Raw genomic sequence first — 11,525 nt, forward strand, 5'->3', positions numbered from 1 at the left:
TATATAAGAATTTGAGCATTTAACCGCAGCGCTCTCTCGTCTATAAACGTTGAGCCAATGCATTTACAGTTTAACGCGATTACATACGCATTTGACCGCGGCGCCCTCTCCTGTATAGACGTTGAGCGGCTACATGAAACGTTTCATCCATGACATACCCAGCTCTTGAGTTATTACCATATCTCAGAGCCTCCTACTCGTCCCGCAGTCGTGGCCGAGTGGTTAAGGCGGTGGACTAGGAATCCATCGGGGTCTCCTCGCACAGGTTCAAATCCTATCGACTGCGCAAACATTTTTTTTCTTCTTTTTTTTCCCCTACACGAGCATGTGAGCTCACGAGCACGAGCACTAGCACCAGCAAGATCGATGTGAGCACGGACGCCGGACGGACAAGGCTAGACCCTAAGGAGCTACCCCCTAAAACGAGCATCGTTCGCCCCCACAACTCGCTGCCGTGATCTGGAGCCTTGATCTGGAGCCGATTATATGCCTCCAATGTTGATCATAGCCATGCACTGGGATTGGCAAAGTACAGGACACGCGCTGAGTTCCAAACATTGTTATGGCTCGACTATTGTCGTCATTGCAGCGATTGCTGCAATGACGACAATAGTGACAATAGCAATGACGACGACAATGACGACACTACCCGAATGCTTCTCGAGCTAGTAATTATCTCGAGCCCAAATCGAGTGCCCATGCAATGCTCGGGTCGAATCTATGAACCGCATTCAAATATCGTCAATGCGGTGTACTGCGGTCCCCAAGTTACGTCATAAAATTTTGCAAATGAGAGATTGCATGAAAATGATAACTTTTGTCCTTGAAATTGCACCGCAACAAAGGAGTTCCTTGGCCAGTGGCGTTCCGTGCGTGTAGCCTTGAGTCCCACTAGTACCAGTAAGCTCGTGTAAAGTGAAAAACATTCCAATTGAATATCGTTGCACCTCTCCTTTAACTTACGGACACGGACAATAACTTTTTGTAAATCAGGAGAACAGAAACCTATCATCTTTTAACTCAGGACCTTCACCTATGACTGAACAGCGAAACCGGTGAGACTACTGTCTTTGAGCCACATCTAAAGAATAAGCTGTTCATCACGTTGAACACTTATGTCGAGTGCGCCAGAGAGACGACAGTTCAGTATAATTCACTTTGAGACGCATAAGGCTGTTGCGGTCTAAACAGGAAGATCTGAGTTTTGATACACATATCGTACATAAAATGAGCTCAATTTACTGCCTCAAGGTATTGAAAATTAATTTCAAAGTAATTTCATTACTGTTGGAAAGTAATCGTAATGTTGTGTCATTACTTTTGGTCTGCGGTAATTTGTAATGTAATTTAATTACTTCTATGCAGTTTAAAAATAATTAGTGGTGTAATCCAATTACTTTTTTTAAAATAAATTTTGACATTTCTGCTCTACTCCCTTTCATGCGGCTGACCTTCGAACACCTAACTGTTTCGTCTTGAACGCATTCAACACGGCAACTGCAAAGTTCTGGGAGTCCCTCGAGCGTCATTCAACGAAAAACTCTTCGCAGAAAGTGGCACACTGTCTTTAACACTCCGCATTAAAATAACTTTTATGCATCAGTTAATACGACTGCATAAGTCAACAACAGGAATTGCCCTTCTAAATCGGTTACAAGCAAGAACTGAGTCCAGACACAAACGCCTTTTGGGTCATTCAATATCATACGCCCCAGACGTTGCGCTCGACCATTTCCAATTTTTTATAGAACATTCATGGCTTTTGAAAAGAATATCCTTAACAGGTCTTTGAAATGTTTTCCCCTAATTTTTCTTAATGCCTTGAGCGTGGTTGAAAAATTTGAAATGGGCATAAAACTGGGCATCATTCAGTAATTCGGTAAAAATCAGGTTTTTTCCGGAACGCTTTAGAGTTTATTTTATGCAATTCGAACGGCATTGTGCCTGCCATTTTGTGACAACTGCATCCTTTATTGTGAACATTTCGTGTTTTTTTTTTTTTTTATTCAACAAGGTGCACAAGAAATTAGAACTTCTCTCCATATTTTATCGCTTCACGCCTGCCAATATGACTGTTTCTCTTGGAAGCCCTGTAGATGTATTAAAAACTGAAAATGTTTGAAGACGTACAACAAAATACTTAACAAAAAAAATTTTGAAGTTCAGTTCTGAAAAATTTGTTTTGCTGCCGAAACAGTCGTTTATTCTACCCTGAGGCGGCCCAAGTAAGGATACGAAAATAAATAAATAACGAATATAGAAGAAGAGTTTACGTCCTTTAATTTTTAATACATTTAATAAAATTAATTTTTTCTTAAGCGAGAAAACGAATATTGAGGTTGAGCTGCCGCGTCGCAACCTGGCATTGTTTCTTAGCGCCTCTCCAGCGCACAACAGCCCACCTGACACGAGAGCTGACACGAGAGCTGAGTAGCTGTGCGCGCACGCAAGGCTATTGCCGATCGGGAGTGGGATTTTCGCAGAGGGTTCTACACATGCGCAGTTTTTACTTGCAATTGCCTTACGTATGCAGTCATTATTAATAGCAAAAGACGCGCCGCGGTTCGCCACGGCCGCTTCCACTCGTTCTTCTTTTCGGCTATAAGGGAAGCAACAGCGGATATGGTGAAAAAATAGGGAATTGTAGTAGACCGCTCCCGCAGCCCGCTAAGCACCCGGATAGCGCTCCGTAATCCGCCACAAGACCTTGAACTATGCGGAGAAGGCTGGTGGCGCGCATGCGCAGCTGCGGCGTTTTCTTCGAGGATACCGTAGCGGAGGAGAAAAACGATCTACTACAACTCCCTAATAGGGAGTTTTTGTAGATCGTTTCCGCCGTCCCGCAACGCTCTCCGCAACTCGCTACGATACCCGGAACTCTACAGTCAAGGCCATCGGCGCGCAGGCGCAGTAGCGGCTCTTCCGTTGCGGGGGGCTTAGCGGAGGGGAAACCGCGGTCTACGAAAACTCCCTAATAGGGAGTTTTCGAGGACCGCGTCTCGCTCTGTCGTGGATCTCGCTCTGTCGTTATCTTGTTTCCTATTCAGGAAACGAGATAACGACAGAGCGAGATCCCGGCTGGCGTTTTGAAAGAAAAGAACCGAAGGTAATTAAGGGCGAAAAAAAAAAGACGTGGGGTTCTCTTTCCAACGTTCTCAGACTAATTCCAGTAAAAAACTTGCCCAATTAAGTTTTTTTTTTTTTGTGATGCAATACTGTCGAAATAATTTCTATCGATCGTTTCTTAAAAACTATCGATATTGTCGAAAGCTATCGGTAGTTTACTCTCGATAGTCGGCTATCGATAGTAACATCAATAGTTCTTTTTTATGTTGACTATCGATAGCAGTAGCAATAGTGCAATAGATAGTACTATCAATAGTACTATCGACAGTACTATTGATTGTACTATTCAGAGTGGGGTTTAAGTCGACTATCGATACTATCGAAAGTCAGTTTTCAGGAAAGTATCGAGCGTTAGGAGAATCGAAGCACTACCCAAAGTGGAAATAACGACGTTTATATACGGGCAGACAACGCGTAGTTTCGGGAAAAACACTAAATTCAAAGAAAAGAAAACATAGAGTTGCATTCTTTTTACAATTAATTTAGATTTAAAACGAAAATGACGGTTTGCTAGTTTTTCTACCTACATTATTTCTATATTTGCGGGGTTCAGATATCAGGCTTCTAACTTTAGTATGGCAGGGTTTGTAAAACTATTCGATATATTATGTATTTTTTGTTTGTCTTAGGGTTAGGTCAAACACTCGCTGGAGACGTTTAGCGTCAGGGTTTTCACAAGAATGTTTCACGTTTGTGTCTGCTTTATTATTCAATTGTCACATTATTCTTTTCATAGCCTTTTCATAGGTGAGAATGAGCACTCTGCTGGGGATCATAATTTTTTTTCTCCCGATGATCATTTATGGCAAACTCCCAAAGATCGGGGATAAGCAGTTGACAAAAGAACTTAGACTTGCATGCCGTGATATCTCGTCACTTCTTGTTCTGTTCTATTTTGGGCAAAATTTAATAACTGTGTGTTAAAATATTTACCTGCTGGTATAAAATACAGCTTCAAAATACATACCTCGTACATTATTTTTAAATAAATATATTTTAATCAATAAATGTAACAAAAATTGTGTTGCGCAGACTTCAAACTAAACAAGACCAGATAAAAAGCTTATGCCAAGAAAACATAAAGTTAACTGGATAAAAAATAACTAATAAAAGAAAATTTTATATCGATTCGAATATATTGTTAGTAACGAGGCGTTATTTCAGTGAAAAAAAATTTTTAATCTGACGGGCCATATTTTTTCTTTCTTTCTCGCAAAAACAACAACAAACAAACAAACAAAAGAACTCCGTATTTATCTTTTTATCCGAGTAAAGTCATGTCACCATACTTGCACATTCGATCACCATCGCTAGCATTATAATCAAGGAGGGTTGCGGGTTTATCCAACACATATATAGTTTACTCATCACTAGCAACATGGATATCCGTTTTTGTGATTTAGCTCAAAAAAAGCAACGGGCATACCTCGGAAAGCAGTCTAAAACAGCAAAAGCTTTTCGACAACATATCAAGTTGATATCTTTTGTTCGTTTTTTTTCAATAGTATTCCATAGATATTCTAACAGTTTATTGTCAAATTGTCCATATTTTCTAAAGAAGATTTCTACCGTTTTGTGATTGTTTTACAATGGGTTTTAGATTGTTCCTCGATAATTTTGCGGAATTCCCTAATTAAAGTTGCGTTATTCTCCGAGCTACACTCCATTTTCTGGACGTTCTTCGCTACTAAAAGCCCGTCGATAGCAGTACGATAGTTGGCTATCGGTAGTTTCTCGACATTTGACTATAAACAATTTCGCGATAGTTGACTATTGATAGTACCCTATCGAGTTTCACAATAGTCGTCAACCGACAGTTTAACGACAGTCGAATATTGATAGTATAATATCGATAATTTTGTGATAGTCGAGTATTAATAGCACTATCGATAGTTTTTTCACAATCGATAATTAAACTTGGCTTCCAATATCGATAGCTTTGCGTTACTAGTACGGTGCCATATTGATAAACAAAGCAGGTTACTCGGCACAGGCAAGTCATTTTGCGTTCCGTGCGGATACTGATGAGGGTAAGTAGACGAAATTTGCCTTTTTTATTTTCTAAACTAGGCGGGTAGTTGTGTCGTATTCAGTCATCGATAATTTGAAACCGGCTCTATTTCGCTGCAGCGGTGCAGTTCGTGCCATTCGCAAACCAACTAACCCATAAAACAATTTAAGCTGTATGCCGTTCATCTTGTTATGTTTATGTGATGCATTATCCGAGCGAAAGTTTTAATAGCGTATTGACTTATCTGCAGTTGACCTGGTTCACGCCTTGCCTGCCACTAAACCAGCGCGAAAATGTTTTTTTAAGGTTAAATATATTGGTTTGGATACAACACTGGCTTCTGCCATGAAAGTGCTGACCTTTATCTTCCTGAATCGTGCGAGTAGGTCAGAGCGCTTTTTTTATGTGCTGTGCGTGCCTTTGAAATATCTGGTTGGTTGGCAGAAACTGAAGTTCTACCCTGCTCTTTCGGTTCAAGTGGCTGTCACGAAATAACGCGGTTCAAAGGCGATCCCTCATTAACGCCCAAGACATGGCGGACGCGATGATTGGATAGTTGTGTGCTCTAAAGTGAAGTAGACGGAAGGGTCTTGTTCATAAGTAGTACGTCTCTTACTCGAGTAAATACTGTAGTCAATGAGAGCTAAAGAAATACTGGGTGTGGCTATTTATCGTTCGCATATTTTTCTTTGTGATTCGTTCTTCAGTTTCCGTATCGCCTAATGCCGCGATCCTCTCGGCTAGAATAGTCTAGACTCGTAATGCCCTGCGTTTGTTTAAGTTGTCCGTGCCCATAACCCAATGACCAGCAGATAACCGGGGGATAAGGAGGACATCAAAACAACCATAGAAGATAAAAATGGACGCCCGAATTTGATTCCAATCATTCGGGAGTTTCTAAACCCTACTGCCTAATTGAAGACGTAAGGCTCCGTGCGGCAGTGCTTTCGGTCGGGAATTATTTTAATATCGTTGAGGGATTTTGGTATGTACCTTGTCCGAAACCGCGTTTAAAATGAAGGATATCGGATTGCTTTAGTACGAGGTGTAGCAATATGAGCCCATGAAGGAGTCGGTTCGCATAGCTACAGTATACGTGATTGCTGTTTAATTTATGGATATTTTTTTTATCATAGACGACTCTTCTTTCTAAGAGATGTGAGGCGTATACTTTTGTTTTTAATGATTCTAGCATCTTTTTACGGTTTTCACTGGAGACATTTTGCAAAATGTGGCCACTTCCTTTTATACTTTTTTTTCATTTGTTCCACGGTAATTAACTCTAACCCGCTTTACTTTTAAGTAAACCTACGTGGATCACTAATTCACCATTTAAATGCTTAACGCTCGCAATTAAGCATAAGGCACGTCCACGCCGTTCCCGGTTCCGAAAATTTCCGGCTTCGCCCTAAATTGTCCCTCATTTGCCATTCCAGGGAAGTGAAAACGAACGAGACTAAAAAAATAAAAAAAGGCTCCAAACTACACCGCTATCTTCGGCAATAAAAATAGAAAAAAATACTGTCTCCTCAAGCTTTAATGAGACACAAGCAAAAAGGGAAGCTGCAGGAAAAAAAAAATTTATTTGTTTTATATGAAGCTTGTCTTCTCCCTACTAATCACTTTTACTTTCTCTGCCTTCTTCACTCCGCCCCCCCCCCCTTTTCTTAGCTCAAGCCCTAAAAAAAGAAAATAATCAAATTTAATTGCATTGAACAGGGAGCAGTCAGCGGCCCTGAATAACGACTTGTGCAACCAACGCAACGGCAGTGTGTTTGAATAATAATAAATGCAGGAATTGCGTTCGTCTACGAGAAATTCGTTTGCTCAAAAAGGCTTCCAGATAACTGAAGGAAACGAAAAAGATGTGGGAACCGTAAAATCAATTAGGCCAAACTATACTCTGCTCATCTCAGCTAACAGTGCGGTAGAAGCTATGCGCTCGTCGGACCAATCAGCTGCCTCTCTTTTACTACGTGATTTCACTCCCTGCTTATGGGTATGCGCGGAGAGAGGGGGGGGGGAAGGCACGTGACCCCAGAAAGACGGATGACTGGCTGATGGAGCGCGTAGCTTACACCCCACTGTCAGCTTAGGGGAGAACGGAGTACACCCGGGGGATCGGGTTGGACGAAGATTAAACAAAAAAGAAAAATGTAAAACAACCTCTACACGTAATGCTTTCCCCAGCAAGATAGTAACGAGATTTCGTGGAAAAAAAACACACAAAAAAACAGGTCCATATTGGCATGCTTGTCAAATGATTTCGGCTAATCGAATCTTCTCCTCTGAAGTGGGTGCCGTCAAGGAACATGAAAGGCGCTTTTGTTTTCCTTACGTTTCAAATTTTAAAAAAATTGTGAACCGTTGAGTGCCCTCAAGAGTAACGAGATTTACGTACTCTGTCTACATTATTCAATTTTCACCGTCGATATAACTTAGTCAGAGTTCCTCTCGGCATAGATACATTGTGCGACACACGCTGCGTTTTACGGATGGCTCTGAAGGGAGGGATTTCGCTCAAGAAAAATTCACTGTGATCAAGGTGATGCCATGGACACCTGTCTGCGCAAAGACAAATACGAAGGAGGGGACAAGAATAAGCGGTGCTTTCAACTAGATTCGGTGACGATGAAGAGTGCGGGACAAGCTCCGCTTATGAAGCACTCAACTCTTTGCACCTCAGTGGAGACGACGTTGGAGAGAAGGCAAGTCCCTCCTTGCCTCATCCCAGCGTTCGCTCTGCCAAATTGGAAGGAGTAAAGAACTCTGTGGTACGATCTTGTATTGCACTCATAACCTGCAACGGACTTTAATTTAATCGTGGCCAGACACCACGATTCTGCTACTTGAGACATTTTCGCTCGCATCTGGCCACGATTAAACCTGTTGAATGTAGCGCCTTGTCGGTGTTCCTTTCATTCTTGTGGGAGTGGCCCGCTTGGCTTATGCCTCCTCGCCTGTAGTCTGTTCTACCTCTGCGATATTTAGGTGCCCCATTTGGATGTTTTACTAAGCTTTGTAGGGCTTGCTATGAGCACGAGGCTTATTCAAGCCTTGTCTAACATCTTTGCGTGCAGTATCCTCAATATTGTTCTGCAACTTCCTCTAGTCTTGGTAGCGCACTTATTGGAAGAACAGTTCACTTCATCGGGGGCTACAACTTTAGCTGCTACTTTGTACACGGCACGCGCTTTGGCCTAGCGTGAGAAACTAAGGGTCAAGAATCAAAAGTCCTAATTTAAGCCATGGCAGCGATCAGAGACTGCGTTTCACGAAGTGATCTGGTAAAACAAATGTTCTTGCAGGCCAAGATACAATATACCAGTCTACCACGCTTGAAGTGCGGTCTTGAGCTGGGTCATGAATGATTGAACCCGCACAGCAGCCACCTTGATTCTGCCGGAACATAGTACGCTTTGGTTTTATTTATTTTAATTTAGATAAAGGAGCAACCGAGCCTTAGCCACATCCCCGAAGCCGCTGTCGAAATGCTGATACATCAAACAAAAGACAGGGTGTTCGCCGAAGCCATGGAAACATAATTATCTCCTTACACGTCTCAACCATGTACGTTGCGTGTTGCATTTGCTGATATATTTCAATCGGGGTTGTTTGGCATTATAGCATGCAGCCCATAGACGAGGTAAAACAAGCGCAATAGCTCATCAATCGAAAGATAATTGGTTGAAGGGTGCAGTGCGTTGCGAACACGAAGCACCCATTCTTTACTCCAACTAGCCGGTGAACTAAACTGCCCTAAAAACCTCTCTAACTAAAAATTGAATACAAAACAAGACCTTAAGCTTGAAAAAAAAAATAAATACCAAGTTACAGTGAAATACGCTCAAATGGAGGCAACATAGAGTCTCAGAAGGCCACTATAGCGCACGAACAAGAAGTTGGTGCGAAGCACAGTAAAACTGTTTTCCTTGCAGCTCCTTGGGCTTCAACTAAAGACACGACTTTCCATCAGCTTAATCCAGGCAGCTCAACGCACGCACGCACGCCTTTATTGGAGCCTTGGGAGACTTTTATTTCCCATTAAATACGTCCAGACGTATACGTTTTCTCGGGGGTCCTCGTAGCGCTCAGAGAGCTGGATGGGAGAAACTACTGCCGTTCCGGTGTTCTCAATTACTGTACGAAAATAAGAATAAAAAAAGAGCTTGATGAGCTGACAAAACTAGGTGCCCGTAATGACCTCCTTTATGTGTTTGTTTAAAAAAAAGCTGCATATATATAATTTGTTTTACTCAAACAGTTGTTTTTCTTTTGGCATGGCAGGATGTATGTATGCTGGAGAGTTGCTCTGAAACTTTTATGATTGTAATTTTTCGTTTAGGTTGGGCCCTTTTTACGGTAAGGTTTGCTACATCTTGGGCTCTATATGTAGAGATTTTCTCTTTATAATTTAAGCGACCATAAAGTATTTTAAAGGCCATGGTGAATGACTCGAGCGAATTGTCTTCTTTTATTTGTCATCCTTGTTGTTTTGCAGGGACTCCGATGAGGTTATATAGGAAATGAAGAAAGAGAAGTTTAAACTTGACCATGTTCGTTGTTGGTTGTTGTTTTCTTCACGCTAAAACTGCCTGTGGATTCACTTTTTTCGGACAACACTTGAAGAATCGGTTACTACAGACCAAAGACGGCCTAAGGAAATATAATGAATAAAAACGCATTTTTCAGCCTGAAATGGAGTTTGAGCTCTCACACCGACCATGTCGTTTATGAGTTTTGCGTCACTTTTAGCGATATGTTGTAGGCGTCATTTCCAACTCAAAACAACTTGTTATCCTTGCCATTTGTCGAGTTTCTAGTACGTGTACTCGCTTAAAGTGCACTGTTAATACAATCACAGCACGCACTCAAAATCTGCAGTTTCAGATACATTGAAACACAAGAAGCGTACAAGAAAAAACGTAGCGCACAATGCGAAGATATAATGAAAATAAACTTTTGAGATACTGAACATTTAAGATACAAAGATACAAGAACATACCTCATGATAATGCTATATTTTCTTTAAGAGTGATCACGCTTCCCGCTTTAAGTTGTAATTTAATGAGGTGACTAATTCATTTAGTGAAGTGCTCAATATATGCATCACAAATATTGCAAGTTTGTTGTTTTCCTCTGTAGAGTATAAAGCTTGTAGCCACTGTTTAGCTGCAGTAGCTATCAATATTAAATTGTGTTTCCATCAAATTTGGACCCTTTATCTAACGTTGGTTTTCTAATGCTCCATATCGGATGTTTTAAATGAAATTTTGGTTTGCTAGTTCACGTTTTTAAACATCGGAAACGCCTTTGCTATCAATCGTAATGGCCCACTTAGCTTGTTTTCATATACCACAGTACTAGCTGTGAAGTGCCTTTAACGTTATTTATGTCTGTCCTTCTTGTCATGTTCGTTTAAAATTTAATTATCTTTGTTATACTGTGCACACTCCTCTAAGCCACGTTTATTGTCTTTTGCATTGCTTGTGATTGTTTTTAGGCTTTCGTTTACGAAGTTTGAGTCCACTTGTTGATTCTGGACGGTATCTCCTGTTACCTACCTCCCTCTTCAATTTTCGGTTTCTTAGCATCTTTTATTGCCACCGTTTATGTTGTACGGCCTCACTTCTTTTCAGGAGCGGTGGTCATTTCCAAAGTGCAGTTTCCAATCAGCGGCAGTTGATGAAAACTACAGCGGAACCATATTTCGCCCGTTACTAAGTGAGTACGTTAGGGGGCATTCAGGAAGGGGAGGCGATTTAGTTTAGAAGCATCAGGAGGCGGTCCTAACTCTTTTCATCTTCAATTACGCCGTCGAAACTGAGTATGCATGAAACGTTCATAGAGAGTATGAAGATAAAAGGATTGGATTGGTTTTATGATTGCGCATCCACGTCAAGACAGAAGAGAGCATATATACAGTAACTTCTTTTGAATAGCGAAATCGATAAATGTTGTAACTTCTTAATGATTTATGTAGCTGCGGGCTCATAAGGGCTTATTTAGCCTAAAAGTTTAGATAATAGATTCTCACGCGTCGCACAAGTTTGTTCACCTTCATCACGCTGCAAAATCATTAAACCGAAACAACTAAGTTTTCATAAGGAAATAAATACGACAAGCTGAGGTTTTGATACACACATTTTCGTTTCGTCACTCGACAAAGCCTGTGACGTAAAAAAATAATACAGGTACTAAATGTGACATCAAGCCTTTTTCGGTTCCCCTCGTTACTAATGCCCAAGACACTCGATATGTATGGCGAACTAGACCCTCCTTTATAAACTCCTTTATAAACTCGGAGAAACTGGCAGATGTCTCAACGATCAGCTGCTAGAGAATTATAATAAAATGAACAAGTCTGTATCTGGCCATCCAGGGATTC

The 11,525-nt window shown here is 41.2% G+C and overlaps 1 non-coding gene across 1 annotated transcript; it reads left to right on the forward strand.

Annotated features, from left to right (window-relative positions):
• The first annotated feature begins 204 nt into the window (after positions 1-204).
• Trnap-agg lies at positions 205-286 on the forward strand. The gene has a single exon. It is a non-coding gene; the product is annotated as a tRNA-Pro (tRNA).
• The last annotated feature ends 11,239 nt before the right edge of the window (positions 287-11,525 follow it).

This window comes from Ixodes scapularis, unplaced genomic scaffold (assembly GCF_016920785.2).
Source record: "Ixodes scapularis isolate PalLabHiFi unplaced genomic scaffold, ASM1692078v2 PGA_scaffold2__306_contigs__length_199485367, whole genome shotgun sequence".
Lineage (NCBI taxonomy): Eukaryota > Metazoa > Arthropoda > Arachnida > Ixodida > Ixodidae > Ixodes > Ixodes scapularis.